This window comes from Copadichromis virginalis, linkage group LG8 (genome assembly GCF_057382275.1).
Source record: "Copadichromis virginalis isolate Kocher_CV1m ecotype Utaka linkage group LG8, C_Virginalis_male_GT1.1, whole genome shotgun sequence".
Lineage (NCBI taxonomy): Eukaryota > Metazoa > Chordata > Actinopteri > Cichliformes > Cichlidae > Copadichromis > Copadichromis virginalis.
In genome coordinates this window covers 8,424,759-8,437,914 of record NC_140625.1, presented here as the reverse complement: position 1 = coordinate 8,437,914, position 13,156 = coordinate 8,424,759, and the positions used below count along the sequence as shown (strand labels likewise).

The following is a 13,156-nucleotide window of genomic DNA, read 5'->3' as shown; positions in this document are numbered from 1 at the left end:
GAGCTGATGTTTTCTGTCTCTGTATCAGCTCTTTGTGTGTGTTTTGAGTTCTCTGGGACAAGTGAGAGACGTGCTGCATTCCATCTTCTCCCATCGCTGAGGATGAAAGAACTCTCACCCGTCTGCTGCTGTACCTCCAGCGGCTTGGTGTATTGTGGCTCTCCTTTTCCCACATGGAATGGCTTTCGTACTCTCACTGATGCACCCACAGTCACTTTAGTAGGTTCAGCACCTCTCTTTCTGTCTGTATAAAGTGCACTTCTTTTCTGTGTCAATGTCACTTTGGATCTGATGTGGTCATATTGTCCAGCATCCTTTGGTGGTGGCAGAATGTTGAGTTTAGTCCGCATGGCTCTTCCTCTGAGGAGCTGGAAAGGGGACTCACCGGTTGTCGCGTGGGGAGTCGCTCGATAACTTTGAAGCAGTTCTGTAACCACAGTTTTCCATGGTCGCTGAGTAGCTTGTGCTGTCTGTATGGAGTCCTTCAGTACTCTATTAAAGCGCTCCACACATCCATTTGCTTGAGGATGATAGACGCTTGTCCTGATGTGTTTTATGCCCCTTTCAGCGAGAAACTCAGCAAAGGCAGCTGAGGTGAACTGCGGACCATTATCAGTTGTAATTTCATAAGGGTTTCCTTCACGGGCGAAAATGGAAGTCAGGAATGCAATCACTGTCGCAGTTGAGGCGTTTGGTGTGAATGCGACTTCAGGCCACTTACTGAAATAGTCAACTAGTGTGATGGCAAACCTGCAGTCATAGGTTCCTTGTTCAAACGGACCAACAATGTCGACAGCAACATGTTGAAACGGACCCTCTGGGAATTTGATGGGTTGTAACGGTGCAGGTGAAACAGCTGCAGTCTTGTCACACGATTGGCAGGTTGTGCATGTGGACAATATTTCGTGGACCAGTTCATCCATGTTTGGCCACCAATATAGATCTCTCAGGCGTTGTTTGGTTCGGACCATGCCTTGATGTCCTTCATGGCCTAGGTGCACTACTTTTCCTCGCAGAGATTTAGGAACAATCAGCCGTGTTCCTCTAAATATCAGCGGTGACTCTGCTGCCAGTTCATGTCGGACCAGGAAGTAGGGTTTGACATCATCTGGTAAGGATTTTCTTACTTTCGGCCAGCCCGAAAGAACGATCTGTCTTAGTTTTGTTAATTCAGGACAGTCTTCACATTCTGCTTTGAAGTCAGCCAGTGGAAGCGCTGTTAGCTGAGGAGAAATTTCAGCAATCTCTGTAATTAAGTCCTGTTCAGAGTCTTCACTTGTGTTTGTGGTATGCAGGGGAACACGGGACATACAGTCAGCTATAACATTTTGGCTTCCTGGACGGTACTCTAAGTCATACTGGAAACACATCAGTCTGGCTGACCAACGTGCTATCCTCATGCCAGCTCTGTTCATCCCCTTAGTACTTAACAGGGTGGTGAGGGCCTGGTGATCAGTTCTCAGAGTAAATCTGCGTCCCCATATGTACGTCCTCCATCTTTCAACGGCCCATACGCAGGCGAGGGCTTCTTTTTCAATTGTTGAATATTTCCTCTCGGCTGGGGACAGGGTGCGGGAGCCAAAAGCAACAGCACGTTCCTCATTGTTTGAGTTGATCTGGGTCAGAACAGCTCCAAGACCATAATCTGACGCATCAGTGGTGATGAACGTTGGCAGATTTGGGTTGAAGATTGCCAGTGCTGGGCTTTTTAGTAGCATTTCCTTCAGTTTGTTGAAGCTTTCATTTGCTGTATCAGTCCATTGAAGTTCAGCCGTCTGGCTTGTCCGAAGTAACTCACGGAGTGGTTCAACCACAGTTGCATAGTTTGCTAGGAATTTGCTGAACCACGAAGTCAAGCCTAAGAAGGAACGAAGAGCAGCCATGTCCTTTGGTGCAGGGGCTTTGGCAATGGCAGTCAGGTGGTCTGGGCTGGGGCTCAGGCCATCCTTGGAAATGACGTGTCCCAAGAACGGAATAGATGTCTGTCCAAATGAACTTTTGTTGAAGTTGATCTGCAGACCGACATCCTTCAGGCGTTGGAGGACAGCCTGTAACCGTTCATCATGCTCTTCTCTGGAATGTCCATACACTATTATGTCATCCAAGTAGTTCTGTACTCCTGTCTGGTCTTTTAGGACTGTTTGCATCATCTTTTGGAAGGCAGAAGGGGCTGAAGCAAGTCCAAATGGAACTCGGGTAAACTGGAAGAGTCCTTCATGGGTTATGAATGCTGTGAGGCTTCGGCTATCAGGGTGAAGAGGTAGTTGGTGATAAGCTGAACTTAAATCAATCTGGCTAAAATGTGTAGCCCCAGCCAGCTGTGCGAACAAATCCTCCATGTGAGGAAGAGGGTAACAGTCCATGATCACACTCTTGTTAGGTTCACGCAGATCCACACAAAGTCTTAAGTCTCCCTTACTTTTTCTTCCAACCACCAGAGGACTCACCCATTCAGCTGCATCCACTGGTTCGATGATGCCTGCTTGGAGTAGACGTTTCAATTCAGCTGACACCTCCTCACGTATGCTGAGTGGTAGACGCCGCAGTTTTTGGCGAACCGGCTGTACTGTCTTGTTCACTCGAACTTTGTGGATAAACCCTTTAACAGCTCCGAGATGATGGGAAGAAGAGGAATCAATGTTATTCACCATGCATGTTTGTTTACTGGCTGGTGCTCCTCTTGCAGGATCCTCTCCTTTGTTGATGACTTTTCCAGCAATGATATCAATGTTAAGTGCTTTAATTAAGTCCAACCCCAGCAACGGTGATCCATCTTTAACTATGAAGAATGATCCTGGCACTTTTCTGTCATTGTTTGCAACCCTCACTGAAGCCTGTAGGCAGCCAATGACAGGCAAGTCACCTTTTGCATAAGTGACAAGCTTAACTTTCGGTTCAGTCAAAGCGCAGGGTGCAAAATGTTCTTTGTAGATGGCTTCTGGGAGGATAGATACTGAAGCTCCTGTATCCACAATTAACTCCAGAACCTGAGAGTTTCCCTGTGGTGTTTCAATGTTCATTTTGCATGTAATCTTATCACATGCTGCAGTCATCAGTTTGTGATCATCGACACATAAAACTGTAAACTCAGGAACAACTACTTCCCTGACCACTGCTACAGCTGATTTACAAACTCTGGCGAAGTGCCCTTTTTTGTTGCATTTATCACATTTTACTGTTGCTGCTGGACAGTTTTTATCATTAGCCAGGTGTTTCTCGGATCCACATCTGAAACAATGACGCTGTTGCTCTTTATCACTTGCCTTTTTGTGCCATTCTTTAGATGTAGGTCCCCGAGCTTGAGCCGGTCGCGCTCCTCTTTTTCCCCGAAGACGTGCGTCCTTCACCTCCACAGCTTGTACTGCCGCAGTCTGGGCCGTGGGCGCAGCAGAGAGGAGTGTAGCATTCTTGACCGCAGCCTCCACCTGACATGCAATAGTAACTGCCTTGTCCAATGTAAGGTCCTCCTCCAGCAGCAATTTTTCTTTAACAACACTGAGATTAGCATTAGCAACAAGTTGATCCCGAATCATTTCACCCTCCATTATTCCAAAACCACATGGCACAGCTAATGCTCTGAGGGCGGCAACATACTGGGTCACCGTTTCATCAGCCCGCTGAACTCGCTGTCTGAATGTGTGCCTGCATGCCACTACATTCACTTTAGGGACAAAGTGGTTTTCAAGCGCAGTCATGGCTTCCGCAAACGTTGTACCTTGATTCGGCAGTGTGTAGAACAGTCGTTGTCCCTCTGGTCCCAAGCAATGTAATAAGACGGCTCGTCGTCTCGCCTCCGGCCATGCATCTCCCGTAGCATTTATCACTAGCATGTAGTTCTCAAAGAATTTGCGCCACGTCATAAACGGTATTGGCGGCTCACCCGCATGTTGCAAAAAGGGCGGTGGGCTCGGCACTGAAGCGCTCATCTTCGTCGCCAATTTGTTGGGTGTGTAATCAGGCAGCGGAGGCGACGTCTGGGTTCAACATTTTATTTTAGGCTTTACAGCGGAGCTCCATCTTGTTCTCACTCTCTACTTTCTTCTTCTCCTCTTTCTCTTACCCAGCCTCATTAGCGACACCCCTGGTCTGACAGGGTAACAGCATGTACTAATTTTCTTCCCTTATTATAGAACCTTGTAAACACAACACAGTGCATCCCAACCATGCCTTTACAGTTAAGGTTTCTGACGGAGCTGAGTTTCTCTCTGACAGTCTGCTGAAAGTGTTTGCAAAGTGATTGGGGGAACAGGACACAAAGCTAAAGGATGTAGCTGCCATGATGACAGTAAGAACTTTAAAATTCTTTAACTAAAAAGTGTATATGTATTGCATTAGGTCAGTAAAAGATTTTTATGCTACATCCATTGAAACAGTCAACTATTACCTGTGAGTACTGATTCCACTGAAAGGATGCCATTCTTTTTTGTCATGCATTTACTGGCCCACTGAGAAAAATTTATCTTTTTTTAAAAATATATGTTCTGGAAACTATATATCCATAAAGTTGATGTCAAACAGGAATTTTTGATATTGCTTTGTAGATGCTGGTGTTGCATGTTGACTGGTTTAAAAAGTAAAGAGTTTTTGTCTGGGATCATTTTCTTCTGTGCTACTGAAAAGTTCACAAATCTCTGTTTTCTTTGTTATAATAGTCAAGGATGACATTAATGCTCGGAGTCCCTCATCAAAGTGCTCCGCATCTGTGTGAAAGACAATTGCAACATCTTGGTGCAGGAGTTCATGGTGAGTGTTTTATGAGTAGATTGTGGCTTTGCAACATTTAAATATGCATTTAGTTATCCACTTGATCCTCATTGGACTGGTTAGGACCAGTAGTCCTCTTTAATAATTTGAAGTTCACATGAGGCCTGGTAGTGAACTCGGCCGCCGGCCCTTGAGGCCCCACCCCCACCCCTGTATTAGGGGTCACATCAGTGTGAAAAAACTTTAAATTTGTCATTCTAGTGAACAAAGGAAAATCCCACCAATATTTATATTAGCTTTTGTTTGAAAAAAAATGACCAACTGACCAACAGCTAACCAAATTGTGGGGCTGAAAGTCTAAATTCTAACATCTTCTGAGTGACATAACCTGGATTTCTGATGGGCCGGTGTCTTTCTAACAAAAACTAATGTAAAGAATTTGAAATTATTATGTTTTTCACTCTGTCTTAGAAACTCTGTTAGACCATGAATGGCAGCATGGCAGGCAACTCTTTGGCTATAGCTATTTACTATGTTGCTTGCATTGGTTTAAATTACTCTAACATTAGAACTGGTAGATTCAAAAGAGATGAGTTTAAAAAGGAATCTTAAAAAAAAATGTTTTGTGTTTAACCAGGACTTGACTGAGGCCACTGCACAGATTGAGAAAACCACAATGAACATCTGTCTCCAGAGGATGCACCAGGCAATGACTTTTCTGATGTTGGCATCATCATCATCGAGGGTGTAGTAGTTCTTCAAGATTTGGATAACGTGACCTTTGCAGTAGCCATGCTGTTTGGACCTTTTTTATTCCTTCAACATGAGTTACCCATCACAACTCTGCTACACTTTTGAGGTGATTCAAAGGGTGGTAATGGAGTTGGGTGCAACTCAGCTCTCAAGAAAAGCTCACAACTAAGACAAAACTGCTCCTGCAAGGAAAGCTCACGGTTATGCATGCAAGGTGATCAGCTCTAGGTGAGAGGACATTTAAATCTCACACTTGTTCTGCTGCATTTTTGAAGCTCAATTCCAGGAACAGATCGCAGGGTTCATTTTTATATACTCTGCAACTGCCATGAGGACAAGCTGTTTTTTTGTTCTTGTTTGTTTTTCCTTTTGCTCTGTACAAGTTCTCTGTTTGTCTGTTTGCCAGCATTTTTAAATTTCTCTTTGTATTTTTTCTTTCTTTTACTAGTGAAGAGATGTAGCGTGAACAGTTATACAGTCTAAATATCCCATATGGGTCTTGTGAAATGGTATTTTCAGTTTCATTCAGTTGAAGTAAAGAACGTTGAATATTTCTAAGTGTGCTGTTTTGAACCAACATGTCACAGTATGATCAGTGCTGTAATTTTTGACAGTCACTGTATCAATGTTATTTTTGCATCTCTTGAATAAAGGTTTTGACCTGCAAGTGCTAATTTCTTTAGTTATTGGGGTAAAATGGGTAATGTTAATAGGAAGGTGTTTGCCAATTCAGTAACCTAATTTAATGTTAATGGAAACTAACATTATCTCAAATTGTTTAGTTATAATTGTTGTTTAACTGAATCTTGACGTTAGAGGCCTTAAATAGAATGTTTTGTATTGTTCTTTCCCAACATTTTTCAAAAGAAAGAGTCTAATTTCTTTGCTGTGATTGATTCCAGAGAACACGGAAGAACTGACATTATTTAACTGTTGATTTATATAGATTCAGTGGAGGAGTAATGTCAGTTTAATTCTTTACCTACTGTCAATGCAGTGAAATTAGACATTTTGTTTTGAAAGGTTACTGGTGGATGCCAGCAACCATCTTGGAAGAGAACAATACAATCTGTTATAAGGCCTCCATTTGAAAATTGTGTATTTGATACTAGAATATAATAGCAAAATGTAATTTGAAGATAACATGTAGCATTTAAGTGACCAAGTAGTATTGGGTAAAAGTTATTGAATCGTGTTGGGATAAAGTGAAAAAATTGTGAAGGATTAAAATATTCCAAGAGCTCAAATTACTTCATCAAAACATGTTTAAGTCACATTTTATCAACACAAATTGCACAGGTTTATTGAACATGAATAAATTGTGTTAATTTAACTCAATTGTTTAAGTTGCTGCCGAAGCAAAACATCTGTGTGCAACAAATGTCCACCATTGAATTAACCCTTCTTAGGCCCTGGGACCATTTTTGGTCCCTTTAGTTTTTCAGTTACAAGCCATTTGCACTGTGTTGAATGGAATATAGCCAAATTCTCTAAAAAAAAGTTTGGCATAATTTCATTTCAAAATTCAAGTCTGACTTCCTTAAGTAAATCCAACAACATATTTTTTTCAGTGTAGGTTTACAGTTGTGCCATACTCCTTCCATTTCTGAATGATCACTTGAACAGTGCTCCGTGGGATGTTCAAGGCTTGGGAAATCTTTTTTGTAGCCTAAGCCTGCTTTAAATTTCTCACTAACTTTATCCCTGACCTGTCTGGTGTGTTCTTTGGACTTCATGGTGTTGTTGCTCCCAATATTGTCTTATGCTGGGCTTACACTGTGCGATTTTTGGCCCATTTTGAGCCGATTTTTGAGTCGTGCGACCGTTTTGGCGATCGGCCAGATTTTGGCCTTCATCGTGCGTCGTGCATCGTGTAGTATACGTGGGGTAACGAGAAGCGATTGACACCTCACGACCAGCTCCCGATCATCAATCGCTTGGTCGTGAGGGTGTCACCGCAGTTTGTCACACTGCGCACGTGCGAACACAAATGTCAGCGAAAAAGATGGAGCAGCACGGCTGTGCAGCCTGTGATCTGGACACAAGCGATGGAGGAACAACTTGTAGAACTTTGGAAAGCTCATCCGAGCCTTTTCGATGTGGCCTCACAAAATTATCACGACCACAACAATCGTGAAAATAGTTGGATCTACACTGCTGCTCAATCACAGCTGCCTGATCAATGTTTTTCATTAGCAATTTAGCAAAGTTGATGGTGGTGGTGTGTCTGTGTGAGTGAAAGACAGAGAGGGAGAGCGAGCGACAGAATTTCTGTTATAACCTTCATTTTATGGACGCACAGTGTGAGCACTCAGGTCGCATCAGAGCATCGGGCCGTATAGTGTGAGACCCTGCATCGTGACCTATGAACTTCTAACCCCTGCGAGTCAACCGTACAGTTTGAGCAGGAGCTGAATCGCGCGACTGAAAAAATCGCACAGTGTCTGCCCAGCATTAGACAACCTCTGAGGCCGTCACAGAGCAGCTGTATTTGTACTGACATTAGATTACACACAGGTGGACTCTATTTAGTCATTAGCACTCATCAGGCAATGTCTATGGGCAACTGACTGCACTCAGACCAAAGGGGGCTGAATAATTACACACACCCCACTTTGCAGTTATTTATTTGTAAAAAATGTTTCATTCCACTTCTCACATGTACACCACTTTGTGTTGGTCTTTCACGTGGAATTCCAATAAAGTTGATTCGTGTTTGTGGCTGTAATGTGACAAAATGTGGGAAAGTTCAAGGGGGCCGAATACTTTTGCAAGCCACTGTATGAAGGAGGGCATACGTTTTAGACTTTAACCTGTCCTTTACAAGGTTAAGTTTCACAGTGTCCCTATTGCTAAAAAATTCCGCCATGGCAATTCATATTACACCAAAGTAAACAACTAATAGGTAAGAAACTAAATGAAATTTATGATTTTTTCAATAGTGGGCTCACTGCTTAAAAACAAACAAATCAGAAAATATAACACAATGTCAAGGATTTGTTTGTGACTAAACTAACGCTATGCTCCATTTATAGGTGTTAGAAACAGAGAGATTAAATTTTAAGAGTAATGTTCCTTTAATATTGTTCTGTGCTCCCATATGTGCGTTTTTTCCTAGTTTGGCTTCAGGGAAGCATAAAATGTTACCACGGACTGCAATATGAGAACCCCTGCTGTAAAACTTGCAAACATCTTCTTCCCTCTCTTTGAGACTGGCTTGCTGACCCTAAATCATTCTTTCTTCACTTCAGTGCTCATCAGTAATCGCCATGCTTCTCCTCTATCCAGTCCTCATCTTCTTCTGTGTCACGGTTCACCTACACAGCTCTGCCCTTGCTCTGGGTGGCTCTGATTTTCTTAACAACAGGTGAACGTGAATAAAAGCAAGACAAAGTAATATCGTACATGCATCATTTACCGTGCACCACATAATATTAGGTATCACATTTTCAATGCCAGATTCAGTAACTACAAAAAACTAAATTAGTATCTGTGAGCTAAACACGTGAGTTTCATTGCCTCTGCCTTGGTTATCGTTAATAATGTATGCAAAACAAAGACCTGACAAGACACGATGAAAAATGAACGCTGTTGTCAAGGACTCAGTACACACGTTTAGGCCATTAGTTCTTAATCTTGTAGGATTTTTGTCTTTAAATGCGTGCATAAAATAGTATCAGCTGCAGACACCTTGGTAAAAGGACATTAACTTGCACATCATATTTCCATGGTCTAATTAGTACAGTAACTGCTTTGCCTCTCTTGAGGGAAAGGCTCCTTTTTTGTGAAAACAAAGAAAAATAAAAGAAAGTCTTCACAAACTGTAAACTATTTTTGAATTGAAACACAGTAGCCTGCCCTCCTGCCTCATTCATGATCTGAACACAGGACTTTAGAATTCAAATGTGTGGTTCTTCTCTCTTTCTTTGGCTCAGCTCAGTTGCAGTTCATTCATCTGAACAATAATAAATGACAATGACGTCTTTGACAGTTTCCTGTTGTTGGATAAACTTTCAGAGCGAGAACAATGTGATTGTCAGAGCTCATCTAAATGGAACTGGTGAAAAGAAGTTTTGAGTATTGATCTGAAAAGTTGGCAAAGTCTCGTTCAGAAGATTAGAAACTCTTTTAAAATGACAGCCCTGACAGGGATGATTGACTGACATGGATATGGCTCAGAAACGCACATCCACAGAGTAATTACTGGCTGAACTTTGGATACCAGTGCAGGATACTCCGGATTCAGCAGAGTTGAGAGTTATTTGCAAACTGGGCTTTTTCCTTATTTGAGTTGTAGTTTATCATATGAACTTTACTAATTGAGTTAAATTCTCGAGTCGTCATGGTGTTTTGGTTTATTATTCTAGGCTCATGCTTCATGTTCAGTACATGTTTTTGGTTCTGTGTTTAGCTACTACTTTATTTTGTTAATGTTCAGCTGTGTGTCATCACCCTACTTTTATCCATTATCCTGATTACCCTCTCTGTGTATAAATAGTCCGATCTCACTTTAGTGACTTTTTTTTAGCTTTTATGTTCTCTCCCCATGTTGTGGATTTCTGTTGGCTACAGTTTTAGACTCTGTAAAACCTGCATGTCCAGTTCAGTATGTGGGTCCTAACTCAATCCATTATGAAAGCTTGAGACTGACAAGTCGCTACCATATGACCGTGCAGTGTGCTTTGGTTTTTAGTTAGTCTTTCCTTGTGATGCTTTGTGATTTAACCTAGTATTTTATAACATTTTACAAGCTACACATACAAAATACACATCATCAAGTATGTATCTTAGAAATACTAGAATTGATGTTATAAAGCCAGACTGTAAATAATAGCTCAATTTAGTCAAGATTAATCACAATTCACATATTATTGTAATGTTTATATTTCTATCTTAATTTTTTTAAAATGTATCTCTGATAAAAGAAATAAAATCGTAAATAAAAATCAAATATATATTTACACGATACAGTATATGCCATCATGCACCATGTACGTGCTCTCTTACACATTAACACACCAGACCTTACACACATCTATAATGCAGCCTCGATTCCCACCTGTCATCTTTCATCACCTTGAGTAGTCATTAGCAACAGTTGCCTCAGCAGCCGTTGCAACGTCATGCTGCTAAGACACAATGAGCAGTGTAATAGTGAGTGATTTATTACATTTCATCCACTAACCAAATCAGAATAAAATAACAGTGTAACACATGTGGTCTGTTTAGTCGGTCTCTCTCTTGAATGTTTCTGGAAAATTGTATCTTTTTATCATTTTATTCCACTGTTCACTAAAACATTAAATGTTAATGAAAAACACCCAGTTTAAAAAAAACAAACAAAACTGTTTTAGAAACAATGATGTCTACTTTATGCTCTTTTTCTTGGGATGTCAAAAGACAATTTCAAATTTTAAAGGTGTTAATTGTAAATGATCACCCACTTTGCAGTTCCACTCAGCAATAAATAAGTTTAATAGTGTTAAAAATCTTGTGATAATCACATTAAGTATATTAACAGGCCTGTGTACAGATTTGACTGAACACAGCAGCCTTTTCCTAGATGAGATAAGACAGTGACCATAAAGTCACAGGTCAGGCCACGTTTAACACAGAACCTTAATCAGACACTGGAATTCACGGAAAATGTAACCATTTTGCTACATGGTCTTAAAGCCAGACCGATTGGAACATTAGCTCTAAAATGCTAAAGGGAGCAACAATGCATTTTGAGTGGAAGTTTTTGTCTGTAAGAAAAAGAATATGTTAGTTTAGCTTTCATTTTGAAAAGGTTCTTTTGGCCACAAACAGTCCTTAAACAAGACCAGTTTTAAAAGTATTTTTAACTTTGGGATAATTGGCTTTTTTCCCCAAAGAACAATCAACAAAAGATCAGCATGGGTCCACCTAAAATGAAAGACCTAATATCAGACCCTTGACCTGTACACAGATATATTTTATACACTCAGTGGAGCACACATGGTGCCCTTAGTCATGTTACCAAAACGTGTAATAAATGGATTTTTAAGCTGAAATGGAATAGAGGGAAACAGTCATGCCCTGTTAGATCAAGAAAAGAACAACAAAAAAAAAGTAATGCTAATGCTAATTTAGAATTCTTTAACAAGCTGGATGGAGAACCTGAAAAAACTTGTAATGTAACATTACTTTTTAACATGAAGACTATGCTAATCTGTGACTGTGTCTCCCGGCCAGGTTTGTGTAAAGCGTCTCTAAGTTCTGCAGAGGTCTGGGTCCCTGTGTTAGAATAGCAGAGGAAGTGTTTGCACACATAGACTTCATTTATGCATCTGCCCAAGTGCATTTGCTCACTCATTCTTCTCACTCTTATTGTCAAAAGTCAGTCACAGCTGATCAGCTTCTTCTGCTTGACCAGTTGCTGTTGTGGTTCTCCACAAAGTTTTTCATTCCGGGTTCAGATAGACTACACAATCTTGCTGTTGGTGATGTTTTATGCATTGGAGTGTAGCAGGTAAAGAACAAGCTGGTGTGCTGCTCTGTCAAGCAAAGGTCATTGCTAACTACTTAACAAGATAATATGTGAAATGGAAACTCTCTGAAGAGGCAGCTAATTGCTGTATTTCTATTTATTTGTTATCAAGTAGGCCTCGATTTTATTTGCAAATGAGGACGTGTTATATGGTATTATTTAATAATTATTTTAAATTAGCATGGGTAAATCTGATATAACCTAGCTGTAACTCCAATCCTCCCCCTAAAATTGTGATGTCCCGCACACTTGCTCTTTTTCACCTGCTGTCCTGAGCATTTACCTGCCAGCAACTACCAGCTTCCTGGGAGCTGCCCAGTATAATCAGAGTGCTCCACTGCTGGCTACTGAGAGCTCTGGGGCAAAGAAGTCATGTTTAAAGGTTATTTCACATCAGGTCTTCTCACCTCTCTGTGTGAAAAAAATGGTGCTCTAAATAGTTTTACTACAAGAAAATTGTACCAGTATCCAGACACGAGACTAACCTAAAAAATGACATGTCAAAGGAGGAGAAATCTGTTATGGTTAGACTGGCAGTGGATGGCACTGATTGCAGATATTATCAGCCAGAGAGAAGCTAATGTTCCTTTGCCTAACATGAGTCATGCATTGTCAGATTTTGTCAGTCAAGAATGACCAGAAAGGGTCAGGTCAAATCGATTTTAAACAGACATTGAAGAAATTCAGAGAATATGTATACCGCATTGGTGGAGTGAAGACAGGTGAGATAGAAAGGTGGGTTTTACTTGACGGTGAATCCAAAACTGAGGCAAAGAAAGAGACAGAACTGGGAAGAAGTATGAGTGAGAGTGATAAGGATGTATAGAGTGGAGAAGAGGATACTGAAGTTAAAGCAATATAAATAATGGAAATAAGAGAAGGTGCATCAGATGTTGATGCTGCTATGAAGACTGCAAATGTAGGATTTGATTTAAAGATCAGAAACACAAGCAACTAATAATAGAATCCAGTAAAGGTCACAGTGTAACAATGTAAAAATATCGTATGTGCAACAAACTACTCGAGACATCTCAGAATGGACTTATGGGGCTCTGTAGACAGAAAATGTCTTTTCACTAAAGTAATTAAATCACAATAAACCTGTGGACTCATTATTTAAGCATGGAGAAGAAAGAATGTTTTGCAGGGTGGAGTTGAGACAGGCTCTTGGTGGCAGGAAAGAGTTAC

The 13,156-nt window shown here is 40.9% G+C and overlaps 1 protein-coding gene across 3 annotated transcripts in view; it reads right to left on the bottom strand.

The window, feature by feature from the left end:
• The window catches only part of slc39a11 (solute carrier family 39, member 11), a 197,089-nt gene that overhangs the window by 27,550 nt on the left and 156,383 nt on the right, over positions 1–13,156 (bottom strand). The window lies entirely within an intron of this gene.